Source organism: Equus caballus, chromosome 7, assembly GCF_041296265.1.
Source record: "Equus caballus isolate H_3958 breed thoroughbred chromosome 7, TB-T2T, whole genome shotgun sequence".
In the NCBI taxonomy this organism is placed as follows: domain Eukaryota; kingdom Metazoa; phylum Chordata; class Mammalia; order Perissodactyla; family Equidae; genus Equus; species Equus caballus.
In genome coordinates this window covers 31300763-31314722 of record NC_091690.1, presented here as the reverse complement: position 1 = coordinate 31314722, position 13960 = coordinate 31300763, and the positions used below count along the sequence as shown (strand labels likewise).

Here is a 13960-nt window from a genome sequence, read left to right as displayed (position 1 = left end):
TCCTATTACCTCTGAACATTACTTTCTATAATCTTGTTATATGAGGAGCCCCGCCCCCGCACTGAGATTTTTCCATCCTTGTCTGGGTATTTCCAACGTCTTTAATACCCCCATTCCTGCCCCGGTGAGGTATAACTATAAGGGAAGGAGCCCCGGGACATTCACATCAGATCATAGTGCCCTACTCTTTTTCTTCCTTCCTCCTTTCTTTTCCCTTCTCTTCCTTTCCCAGGCAACTACAGGTGATAACTAAATAAACTGTTTTGCCATTTTATGTCCTTGACTTCTAGTATTCTATTTACCAGCAGCAACATAGCCATTGATGGCTTTAAATTTAGCCAGATCAGAGAAGCAATTCAGATTCTCATCCTTCAAGTTCCGCTTCTCTGGAACCACATTTGGTTCCAATAAAGTATCAATTAGAGAAAGAGAACCACTGTATTATGCATATGAGATCTATTATAAGAATTAGACTTCTTTTAGATCTTAAGCTTTACTACAGGAATTAGACACAAAAGTGCAAAGAGCTAAGGAAGTAAAGGTCTGGAAGGGGCAGTTGGAGAATCAGAAAAAAAGAGTCATTGAACAGTCTTCCCAAAGCACTGGCACAAGTGGACAAGGCAGGGCTTGCAAGGAATTCTGAGATGCAAACATGTCTAGCTGCTAAAGTAGGTCTTCAAAGGGGGGACTATGGAAGCTTTTGCCTTTCTGTTGTCCACTGCCTCAGTGGGTGCACAACCAGGCCCAGGGATGCTGTTGGTCATCAGGGCAAGCTGTCTAGAAAAGAAGCTGGATATAGAGCAGAGGAGAGCAAGAATAAGCTGGGACCCACAAGGCACCTCTGTGTCTGTCTGACTGTGATGAACTAAGAGTAATGGCTGCTGCTTCACTTTGACCTTCCAAATCTCATGCAAGTCCTTCTTTTCTTCAACTCTGAGCTGAAACCATACAGGGTAGGAAATCCTGAGAAATTTACACTTCTGGTTTGACGGAGTTGACATAGCATAATCTAACACAATCCTCTAGGAGTGTGCAGGTGGAAGCAAGTGACATTAAGTGTAAACCCAGAGAAGAATGTGGAAATACACAAAGAACCATACAACCTGCTGAGAGACAAGAACAAACATGTGATGGCAGTTGCGTTGTGGTCAACTTTTATTTATGTTATTTTGTCAGTCTGACGCTGAGAGGTGTTAAAAGCTGGGAATTGAGAAGAGGGGAATTATCACTTTGCTCCCTTTTTACTTTGACAGACAATTACGTTAGTTGTTTCCCTATTCCATATTTTAAATATTGATTAATCAAAAATCAAAAAAATGGAAAGTTACAACTCTGCTAATCCTCCAAAGAATCTTCTCTCAGGGGATATATTCATTAAACATTACCATTTTAACTCTGTTGTCTATAAAATTCCATGGTTCTTTTTACTGTGAAAAACATTTAGTATTAAGAAATTTTCTTCACATGATTTATTAAACTGTTGCCCTGGAACTTCCTTTCTGAGTTGACTCAGTAAATCTTCATGGAATTATAGAAATAGGTGGATGAACTAAATTATGTGTCATTGTCCCTTCCATTCCTCATTCTACAATCTTACTTAAGACATGAAACTCCTCCCTTGCTGTTTCCTAATAATACGTGTGTGCAGGGTGACTTTAGGTGATACCTGGAAAGACAGAACACAGCTGTAAAAATTTGCATCAATAAGGAATTTTGAAATTTAAAGGTATTTTTGAATATGTTTCCATATTTGAGTCTGAAAACAACCCAATGAAGTGAGCAAGGCAGATGTCATATCACCATGTTTAAAGAAGTGGAAACCCTGTCTCTGGGCTTTTAAACGACTTTCTGTTCCTAGAGCTCTTTTTTTTTTTTTTTCGTGGTTTTGCTTTTTTTTTTTTTGTTATTAATGTTATGATAGATTACAACCTTGTGAGATTTCAGTTGTACATTATTGTTAGTTATGTTGTGGGTACACCACTTCTCCCTTTGTGCCCTCCCCCCCACCCCCCCGTTTTCCCTGGTAACCACCGATCAGATCTCCTTGTCAATATATTAACTTCTACCTATGAATGGAGTCATATAGAGTTCGTCTTTCTCTGACTGGCTTATTTCGCTTAACATAATACCCTCGAGGTCCATCCACGTTGCTGCGAATGGACCAATTTTGTCTTTTTTTTTTGGCTGAGTAGTATTCCATTGTGTATATATACCATATCTTCTTTATCCAATCATCAGTTTCTGGGCATGTAGGTTGGTTCCACGTCTTGGCTATTGTAAATAATGCTGCGATGAACATAGGGGTGCAAGGGACTCTTGGGATTTCTGATTTCAGGTCCTAGAGCTCTTTTAATTCACCATGCATGATGTAACAGAAATTATGTAACTGATTACAGTTACTGGGTCAGATGCTTTTTCCCCCAGGAGTGATGACAGACTGCTCCACTTCATCCATACTCCATCACCTGATACTTTGTATGATCAACACAAGAATTTCAAGGTAGTACTGAAAAGAGAATGTGCTTTGGTAAAAGGAAGACCTGGGCTTGAAGAATGGCTCCATGACTTACTGGCTTTGTGGCTATGGGCAAGTGACTTAATCTCTCTGAGCTTCAGTTCTTCCATTTTAAAAATCAGAATAATTTTTGCAAGCTTGTAAAAGTTACATTAGGTAGCGCACATTGTTAGAATGCCTAACACAATGCCAGGCACATAGCAAGTGCTCAAAAGCCAGTTTTCATTGATAAATCCCACCCATCCCTCAAGACTGAGCGCAGTTCCACACAAAGCCCTCTCTAACCTCTCTCTCATTTTCCAATTTCACTTTGTCCAATCCCACTCAGAGCCCTACTTAATTGTTCTCAAATTGCTTTATATTCTGTTCTTTTTCATTCATCCAACAAGTATGCAGTGAGTACAAACTATTTTCAGACACTCTGCTAAACTCTGGATCTAAAATAGTGAAGAAAGCAGATACATTCCTGCTCTCAAGGAACTTATAATTATTAGGAAGCAGACCTCATACCAGTAAACACACAGATAGATGTACAGTAACAAATAGGGGGAAATGCTGTGAATGCAAAGACCAGGTTGCAGCGTGGAATATGGAGTTTAGTTTGGGTGTTGAAAGACGTTCTCCTTGCAATGACATTTAAGCAGACACGAAGGACTAGAATAAGTCAATCATGTAAAGATGAAAAAAATAGCATCTCATAGAGTAAGAACAGCAGGTGTGAACACTCTGAATTGAGGAGAGAAACATTTGAAAAGCCAACGTGGCTGGAGTACATGAGTAAAAGGGATGTGGCCTAAAATGAGGTCAGAGAGGCAGGCATGGACCAGACCACACAGAACCTTTGACTTAAGTTGACTATCCCAGAAGCAAATCCTGAGACAAGATTTTGAGCACCTACAGTTTATTTAGGAGACAGGGGAGTGGCGAAGTGAGAGAGGGGAGAAAATGAAGGCAATAAAGTGTGTGTTATTGAATAGGTCACCACTGGCAGCACCTGGATTTCAATCCCGTGGGAAACTCCAGGACACAGTATATATGGAACACACACCCAGGAGGCCAGGCAGCTGGGTTCTTTATCAACCAGATTCCTATGCTCCTTATGGCATTAATTCTCTGACGCTTCTGGCTTGCCATCCGCAGGCCTAAAACAGTTATGGCCAAAAAAATAAGCCCAGGGGCAGAAAGTTGTAGATGTGTGCAGAAAACAGCCTTCAATGGGTAGAGGTGACTGCTGAGGAGATGGGGTCAGAGATGAAGGAAGCCATATGGCTCACCTTATGCTATGTGTCCAACACATACAATGGGGAACCACGGAAGGATGTTAATAGCAGTTTAATATGAAATAGTTTAGGTTATTAGTTTTGCTTGTCCAGGCACATTGTAAGATCCTTGAGAACATAGTTGACATTTACATTACACAAAGAACATACTTTACATTCCTTTAGCACTAGCCATAACAATGACACAATGCTGTTTATACACTTAGGTACCAAATAAATATGTTTGATTGACTGTCCAGGAGTAAAAGCACTGATGGACTCGAGTTAACTGGACAACAAAATATCAAATGAAAACTTTTACTTATAAAGATGTTTGGCATCATTTTCCATTAAGTCTTTTAAGGTAGCCAAATGGCTCGTGGGCCACCTTGGTACCCAGGGAGTTAACTAGAATCTGGAGTATTCATAAGACATATTTTAGAGAGAATCCTACCATCAGATGAGGGACTCATCATTTAGTCCTTTACTCTGCCTCTCCCAGGGGCAGAGTAGTGTAATGTTTGAAAGCACTGACTTTGGAGTTCCACCCAGATCAGACGAGCTCCGGGCTTTAACCCTTATCAACTATGGGACACTGAGCAAATTGCCCAACCTTGTCAACCTTCAGTTTCTTCATCTGTAAAATGGACACGATAACAATTATATTCACCTCACAGAGTTAGTGTAAAGTTTAGATAAAATAAATGTTATCATCATTGTTAATATTTTGACTTTCACGTGGGCTATTTCAATAGCTTTCCTGGAATACAGATAAAAATTTACTCTCAAAGTTAGGCCAGACACATAGTCAGGAGGACCCTCTCATCTGCTTGTACTTATTTCTTCAAGCTATACTTTAGGGGAAAAAATTTCATTTCCAATGGACAATTCTTCCCAGAATGAGACTTTCCCTCAGGAATTGAGGGACATATTTGTAGAGTGAGCAGAAGCATATGGGATGACACCGTGTGGCACCCACACCCTCCCCTGGCCCTCTCAGCTGCCTGCTCTCACGAGTTCTGCTGTAACCCAGCCACTCCCTGGAGAATTCTGAGGCAGATGCTCAGGACCTGTATCAAGTGTCTTTGTAGGTTGCAAAAGGCCCCACCAGCTGGGACTGCACTGGGCTGTACTTTCATTTTTATCTTTTCTCATTTGCATTTTTTTTCTGATTTCAAAGAGATATGTTCTCCTCATAGAAATTCTGGAAAATGTAGATAAGTGTGAAAAAGCAGGAAAACCTCTTTAAACCTTCTCTAGGATGTGGTTGTACTCACCCAGAAGTGTTTAGCTGAACTTTTTTAAATTGCCTTAGAATCAAACACTTTTATATTTTATCTGACCTAAGACTCTTGTAATTTATACTCCCTTTCCTCTTGCTCTGGTTTATGTGAAAATAAAAATTTCTGGGTCACTATTCTCTGCCTCTGAGTGTCCATGTTTGTCCACTTTGTACCTGTGCTTCCTGGGCCCTCGAAGGAGTTGTCTTCCTCTGTTGGCTGGCAAGAGTAGCAACGCCCAGATCGGGGTCAGAATGACATGACTGCTGGGAGCAGAATGGAGGGTACAAACCCAGAGCTGGGCAAAAGAGCAACAGCCAGTTGGTGCCTCTGTCAGGTGAGGACTTGCCAGGTTGTCTCCTAAGGAATAGTCACCAGGGGATTTGATGCTTTGTCTTCCCGCTGTGGTTATGAATTCCACCAGCCAAGGGAGCCCCGGTCCCGCCACTCAGGTGGAGTCCCAGCCCAGCCTTGTCTAGTTGGGAACAGACACTCATCCAAACTGAGAGCAGGAGGTGACTTTTTAAGGAAATCTAAATAAAGCTCTCCATCTCGGCAGCTGTTGGAACGCTCATCTTACCTCCCCAGAGTGGAATGAATTTTGTGCTGCTGGGACAGGAACTTCTAGGAAAGCTGGAGATACACCACTGCTCATTCCACAGAGGAGCGTCAGTTCAGCTGAGTCTGGGATCTGAGAAGGGAGAGGTCGGGGTTTTCAGTGCGACCTCACGAAACAAAATAAATAGATTACATCAGCTGGAATAGAGTTCTAGCTGTTGTTCTGCCTTCTCCTGCCAGCAAAGAAAAAGAGAAAAAGGAAAAGGAAAACACTTAAAACCACTCCAGGAAGATGTATCTATCCTTGACTTCCACTGTCTTTCAAGCACTCAGGAAGTTCTTCCTTAGCTCAAACGCAAGTTTCTCTTGTTGCCATCTAACCTCATCTCATGTTTACTTCCTCTGAGAGATGAAGCTTCTTGGTACAAAGAAAGCTGATGTGGGATAGTGTGGTAAGCACTCTACTATGGGAGCGAGACAAACTTCAGTCTGAATCCTAGATTCTCCACTTAGCCATGTGACTGCAGACTTTTCCTTGCCATGTGTGCTTCAGATTCCTCATAAGTAAAATGGGCATAATAATAACATGCATGTATTGAGGTTATTGTGAGGATTAAATGAGATAACATATGTAACGCCCCACAATTACAAGCTCTATAAATATCAGTTATAAATATATTAATAGCAAACACTTATATGGCATTTGCAATGCATCTGGCACTGTAATATAATTTTTAAGCTGAGTGTGAATTAGACTCTTTAGTTCTCTGTTTTTTTGAAGCCATCTTTTGTTACCTATATGGCTTGGGGTTTTTTTTAGACACTTCCTGAATATCCAAAGTAGAACTTAAAGGAATCTAAGATCTTTTGTTAATCTACTTAAACACTCAAAAAAATCATCCTCTACTTTGTCGGTCTCAGAAAAGAGCTGGAATCCACTTTTCTCTTTTCTCTCCGGTCCTGAAGGTGAAGATGGAAACAGCAGACCATTAGTGATGATATTCAAAGAAGAAGCAGTTTCCTTACTCCTACTTTCCACCTCAACAACACACAAAAACAGGGCCAAGGGATATCTCTTCTCTCCTGCATAAAAACAAGAGGCCTCTTCTCTTCCCTCTGAGATTTGACTCCACCCTCACGGCCTTCAAGGCCCTCAGGGACTGCTGGCTATGCACAGTTGCTTATTTATTTGGGTTATATTTATGGATCATAAATTCCAGTTGCACAGGGACTATGATGTTATTAGACCTTAGCTTTATCCTTTTGTGAACAAACTCTTCTCATCACTTTCCTATCCCTCTTTTATTCCTACTAGCAAATATTTTGAAAGTTCCATCTTTTATTCCCACTATCAAATTTTTGAAAGTATAGTCAAACCAATCACATCCACTAGTTTTGCACCAACACTTCTTGCTTAACTTCTTCCACTATGTATTGTCCCTTCTCTCCCCTCTACTGAAACTCTTCTTAAGGTCATCAGTGATTTCCTAATTACCAAGTCTCCCAGCCAATTTTTATCCCAATTAACTCTCTGCCACAGCACTCAGTGGCACGGAACACTCCCTCTCTTTACTCCCTGACACAGTACTATTTTGATCTCCTCCCATCACTTTGATCACTCTTCCTCCATCTCTGTTCCTGGCTCTGCTGCTTCCTCTACCCTCCTAAATTTAGGCATCCTTAGATCTCCTATCACTTTATAGTGTCTCTTTCAAATATCATCCATTTCCATCACTTCAATTACCACTCTATAAGAATGACTCTCAAATCTTGATCACCGACACATTATCTCTTCTAAGGACCTGATTTACATTTCCAGACAATCTATCAGTATCTGAAACACAAAATATCTCAAACAAGATCCAAGATCAATCGTTTTTCTTCCTCAGATAACCGTTCCTGCTATCTTCTCTATAACTTCTAATGGCATAAGTTTGCCCAATCTACCATGACAAGAGTGACCTTTCCTCCCTTGCCCCACATCTGGTCATTTGCCAAGTCCAACGTATTTCTCCAGAATCAGAAACCTCCCACCCACATTGCCCTACATCAGCCCCTCCTTCCCTCTTACTACAGCTACTACAATTATTTCTCCTATTATCCCATTCCATGTCTCCTATTCCGCCGGATTCATTTTCCTAAACCCATTTCATATCACCTTACTCACAGGCTTTAAAGTCTCCAGTGACTCCCAACTGTCTATCAAACTAAGTCTAAATTCCTTAACAGGCATTAAAGACTCTTTACTTAACTTATGTTTCCAACATTATTTCTCTAAATGTGTCCAGTGATCAGAAAAACTAAATAATTTAGTTTCTCTATCTCAGGTCTGAAACATTCCTGCCTCTATGCCTTTGTTCATGCTATTTTCCTGTCAAGAATGTCATGCTTTTCAATCACTTCTTGTTGAAACCCTATCTTTGCTTCAGGAAGATTCCACATGTGCCTCCTTCGTGTACCTTTTACTGTTTGAGGTGTAACCTACCTTTCCTCTGAGCCTCTGTATTTTACTCTTAATCTGCTTTGTATCATAACCATTTATGAATGTGCCACCTTCTCACCACTGATGTCTTATCCTCACTATAGATTGTGTCTTTAATACTATTTTCCAAGTCCTTTTCTAGTTTCTGCAGATCCAAAGATAAATAAAAATTTTCCTAATTTCCGTGGGAGATTCAAAACTACTTACCCAAAGGAAACGTGTTGATGTTTCTCATCCTCATTCCCCCAATGCAGGCTTCTCATTCACCCAGAAGGTAAGTTCCTATTGCCACTCCTTATAGGGTGGAGAATCTAGAAGTGGGGCCATCTTCACCTCTGTGGCAAGGAGGAGTGTGTTCTTGAATCCCCGGGTTGGAATCCAGAAAGTGAATCTTTGCCCTAGAGGGAAGACCACAGGCTAGTGATGGAGACAGATCCCAAAGCACCCACTTACAAGGTTATTTGACTAAACCTACAGGAGAAGTGTGTGCTCTGGGAGCTGGGGGAGCCATCTCCATCATGGAGTGGGAGCAGGGAAGAATAAATCTGAGGGTGGGATGGAGGAACTTGGCAGCTACTCAGCCGAGTCAGGTTTTCTCAGCATGACTTCCTTAATCCTTCTGAAACACAAAGTCCAGCACCATGCCTTTCCCAAACACTAGGCATAATCCCATTCTCCTGCAAGTAATTACAGAAATGCAAGAATTTTTAAAAGCTGTGGTATTGTTCATATGGTCTGGATATAGAGTTCCTTCCCTTTCCTCCTTCAGTCCTGGAGTTGGTGTGATGAGCTCTTCCTGGCCACACACAGCTGCCAGGGGAAACCTGGGGCCGTGGGAGTGGTGAGTGAAGGACATCGAAGAATGGAAAACAAAGAATTGGTGGTTCTGCCACATACAAGGTGAGTGGCCAACTCATTGAACTTCTCTTGAATTTAATTTCCTAAAAAAAGAAGAAGATAGCAATAGTACCTACTTATTTATAAAGAAGGCAGAAGAAAACAACATCCATTAAGTTTATGCTAAGGGCCAGTCATTGTGCCAAGTGATTTATATATTTAATTCATTTAATCCTCATAAATAGCTACAAGGTAAGCAGTATTTTTAGTTTCATTTTATGGCTGAAGAAACTAAGGCTCAAAGGAATTAAATAATTTGCCCAGGGTTACAGAGGTAACAAGCAGAGTATCCAGAATTAACCTGTCTGACCCCAAAGACGTCACTCATTTCCATTACTCCATTCAGCCACTCCAAATCATAACCTTATTGGAAAATGACAGTGTCATTCAGGGAACAGTGCCCCAAATTAAGAACCTGGAGACTGCCACCCACACCACAAGGAGAGCCTCTTGGAACGCTCATTAGCCTCCAATCTACCATTCCTTTTCTTTGGGAAATTCACTCATCTTGTCAAGGTTGCACTCAAATATTACCTCTTTCAAAACTTTCCCAGCTATCCCCCTCCCCACCAGACCCAAAAAATAATCTGCGGCTCCCTCTTCCAGGCCACCTGAAAACAATAGCTCTTCCCACACAATTTCACTGTTATTGTTTTAAAGTTAGAGACTAGTGCAATACCTGGCATAGAGTAAGCACTCAGAAACAGTTGTCTGAATGAAAGAGCGAAGAGTAACAGTACACAAGTCATTTAATCTCTCTAGATATCAATTTTTGCCATCTTTAAGATAGATGACTAGTCTCTCATATCTTACGGGTATATTATGAGAATTAAATGAAATATGTTGTGTTCTTAAAAATAAAACCACTAGATGAGGCCAACAACTACTGTTGTTCCTTTTACAAAAGAAAAAAAGGCAAAACAAAAACAGATCAATGACAAAGATGTTTTCATTCACGTCAATCCATGCGAGCTCTCTAAATGATGTGATCATAAGAGCCCTGTCCCTGGAAAAAAAGAAAAACGAAAGGAAAAAGAACAAATGATAGTGGATTTTCTCGTGTCTATTTATTTAGATTTCATACTTTTCCCTCATACTAGAAGTTTTGTGAGTAAGGTGGTTACACCTTCTTTTTCTCTCATATAAATACATATACACACCCAGCACTCAGCTTAGGATTTCACGTTGGATAATGAGTCATTAACCTTCTGACTGATTCGCACAGGGAAGTGTCTTTTGGTGGTGAAGATCCTCAAGTCCTTAAGGCTTTGGAGACTAAGAGCTTTGGGTGTGAATCATAGTTCTGCTATATACAAGTTGAGTGAGCAAGTCATTTAACTTCTCTTATGTTTACTACCTCAAAAAGAGAGAGAGAGAAGAAGAATAGTGCTTACTCCTTAAAATTGTTGTGAGGACGAAATGAGTTAATCCACACACAGTGCATAGCATTGCTCTGCGGCCAAAGCCTGCCCTCAAATATCATTATGATGGTGAAGATAATGCTGTTGATGATGAAAATGACAACAGAGGTGATGATAAATCATGAACAGCTGAGTATTTTTCATCATGCTCAAGTTAACAGCTGAGCACATCTCTGTAAGGATTAAAGAAATAATCTAAAGACGAGCCTACAACCTTCTGGTTTTGTAGGGCTTTACAAAATCCAAAACACATCCGCCCAACATTATTCATTTGTGCTCCCAGCAACTCTTGGAGGCAGACAATTAGAGAGAGAGAATAGGTTCAGAGAGGTGAAGTGAAAATTTCAGTAGTAGAAGTGGTATCAGAGTAGAAGAAGGCTGGGTCATCGGCTTCCCGTCCCTCACCTGGGGCTCATTTTGTGGTTTCTTTGTCTCCTTCTTCAATAATGTTCTGATGAGCATTGAGTCAGTCAGGGCTCAACTGTTGCACCTGCCCCAAACATCAGAACAAGAGCATTTAGATCAGCAGCGAAGGCAATAATGACACATTCCTCTAAGAGATTTTTTCCTTCTCCGTAGCCTATGATCTTGAGCCACATGCATGCCAGAAATGCATAAAGAATTATGCCAGGCTAACAGCAATACTCGAAATATAACTTTGCTTCTGAGGAACTTGAAGTACTTTATCACCATGATATTTTATTTTTTCCCATTCAAATGTTTGGATTATCAGAACTACCTACAGATAGCTTTCTCATCGACATGTGACCATGGGCATCCTGTAGACTGGTTAGGAGCAGTGTGACACTGGCTTCTTTTGTACACAGGTTGTGTTATGAGTATGTGCGGGGCACTCCTCGGTGTCAGGAAAGTTCTGGCTTCCCTAATCGTTCAGACTGAATTCATTTCAAACACACATTTTTGGCCCCATCTGACCTGCCATGTTCTTTGCCATGTGCAGATCCAGGAAGGGCTGCATAGTCTGGTCATCATGTCACTGTTTCCTGGTCTAATCCCAAACTTCCTTTGGCTGGGGACAGTAACCACACAGCTGGCAGGCAGGATGAGGGAACGGTTTGGGGGAGCCTGATATCTCTCAGTTCCATATGTACTTTTTGGCCACAGTGTAAATTGAACATGTTTCTTCCCTCTCCTTGTCCCATGGGGTATGCACTATTTTTCAAAATCCACTTAGAATAGCAAAAGCAGGTCACTTGACTTGCCTACATTGGGCTCTGATTTCTGCATCTTGACTGTTAGTTCAGCTATGTGTTGATCCTGAAACGCTCCTCGTAGCATTCTTCTATGCATCAAGAAGGGGCCCACAGTGATTGCAGACCTCTCCCTTGTCCCCAGTTCCCCTGTCACTCCCCATCCCTACTCTCAGTGGATGATTTGGCTTCCTATTTTACCAAGATCCATATGTCTATCTTAAGGTCTCATACTTTATCTTTACTCATATTGCCACTGCCAATACTGCTGTCGCTAATTTTTCCACCATAATTTTAGTGAAATAGGTTTCTTTCTTCAGGAACACTAACCTCTCCATGCATATCTCAGATGCCAATCCTTTTTCCCAGTCAGAGTCATTCCTTCCCCTCCACCTCAAAAATCTCTGAATACCTCAGGCCCCATACTTCCCCCTCCACTTCCTCAATCTCTGAGCTTAATTGGCTGTAGTCCCCTCTAAGGAAGAGAGTCCCTCAAGTCTAGATATTCTCTCTTTCCCTGCCTAGTGTGGCACTACATCTTTCTAGATCTTCTCCCATTTCTCTGACTATTCTTTTTCTATTCCCTCTATTGATCACAGCCTCAGCTCTTCACTCTTTCCACACTGTTCTCACTCGTTCACCCATCATAGATCTCACTATGATGATCACTATGATATGCTCTCACTTGTTCATTCACTCATAGAGGATCTGACATCTGCCTGGTGATAATCTAGGCATAGGATGACAGCAGCGAACAGAATGAATAAGGCTGCTTTCATGAAGCTTACATCCTGATAGGAGGAAATAGAAAATAAGCAAGACATAAATTTAAAATAAGATAATTTTAGATAGTGAGAGAAGATACGAAGAACAAGAAACAGGGTAATGAGCTAGCAAGTAGCTCCAGGTGGGGGAACTGAGCAGGAAACCACTTTCCTGGGCATGACCACTTTCTAAAGTGCCACTCTAAGGAGAAGTCATTTGAGGCAAGACGGGAATAATAAGAAACCAGCCATAAGATGAAAAGCATTCTGGGCAGAGGGAACATTTTGTGCAAAGGCTCTAGAATGGGAAAAAGCCTAGTAAGTTTGAGGTATATTTTAAAAAATCAAGTGTAACTGGGATATTGTGGACAAGACAGGGAATGGTGGATGAGAGTGTGAAGAGATAGCTGGGGCTTGGGGCAGGCCTTGTTAGGCCATGGTGAGGAGCTTAGATTTTATTTAACTGCAATGAGATGCCATTGAGGGGCTTTAAGCAAGAAAGATGCATGATCTTATAGAATATAGAGTGCTCTGACTACTGTTTTTAGCCTAGAATGGATGGTTTCACCCATCAACTGTAAAGGGAAGATGATCATCAAATTGGAAAAGGTTAAAAAAAAAAAAAAACACAGAAAAGGGTTGAAGCCAAAATGGCAGAAAGCAGGGAGGGATAACAAACAATTTAAATGAGTTAAAAATTCTCAGAACAAGGCCAAATGTACTTTACGGAACTTAAGGTACTTGCAAAAGTAATGAGGGCCACTGCCAAAAATCAAGAGAAATGTCAGAAGACTGAAAAGACCAAACCCTTCTGTTTTCAATAGAGGAGAGACAGAGGAAGTGGCTCCTGCAAACTAGAGGCAAGAACATCGTCCCTAAAATCTCATGGACAATCCTCAAAGTGAATATTTAAAATGGGATTGATAAACATCTAGAAAAGAACACTGTGATTATTAGGAATTAGCACACATAGACGTAAAAAAAATTATGTAAAATTAAGCCAGTTCCCGCTGTGGTAGTGGTGGGGTTTGAGTGGGGTAGTTGATAGAGTTATCAGACTGAAAAGATTTTTTTTTGTACAACATCTCAGTAATTCTTCAGATAACAACTGCTTGAACTTAACAAAAGGTAATTCACCTCACTTTGGAATGGTTTGAAATATGTTGCTGAAAATCTGTTTCTATGTAAATGTAAGCCACTGATCTTACTTCTTTTCTCTGGATTGTTATAAATCTAATTCCTCTCACATATACCCTTTGTTTTAAATTTGCAGAATGTGTCATGCTATAAATATGGAAAACAGGAAGATACGTTTTGGCATTTATTTGTGATTGAGCAACCACACCAAGGAAGTCTAATTAGCGGTTCATTGTCAAGGTAGACCGAGGTCTCTAAAACCATGCCAAAGGACTCTTCTTTGTTTTTTTCCTATCCATTTTTTTAAAAATCTATGTTTGGCCCAAGTCATGACGAGCCTAGAGATGAAACAAAGCAAAAGAGGAGAGATATGTTGAATGATTGAATCTAGATTCAATAAAAATATTAACAAGATATGGTAAATTTGTTGAAACAA

General features: G+C 40.7%; 1 long non-coding RNA gene across 1 annotated transcript in view; it reads right to left on the bottom strand.

Moving 5' to 3' along the window:
* Positions 1-10904, bottom strand: part of LOC138925115 (uncharacterized) — a 47929-nt gene extending 37025 nt beyond the window's left edge. The window contains exons 1-3 of the long non-coding RNA XR_011440861.1: positions 10818-10904; positions 8302-9035; positions 5635-5745 (exon numbers count right to left, since the gene is read on the bottom strand). This is a non-coding gene — a long non-coding RNA (uncharacterized lncRNA). The remainder of the gene's footprint in view (positions 1-5634; positions 5746-8301; positions 9036-10817) is intronic.
* Positions 10905-13960: the final 3056 nt, after the last annotated feature.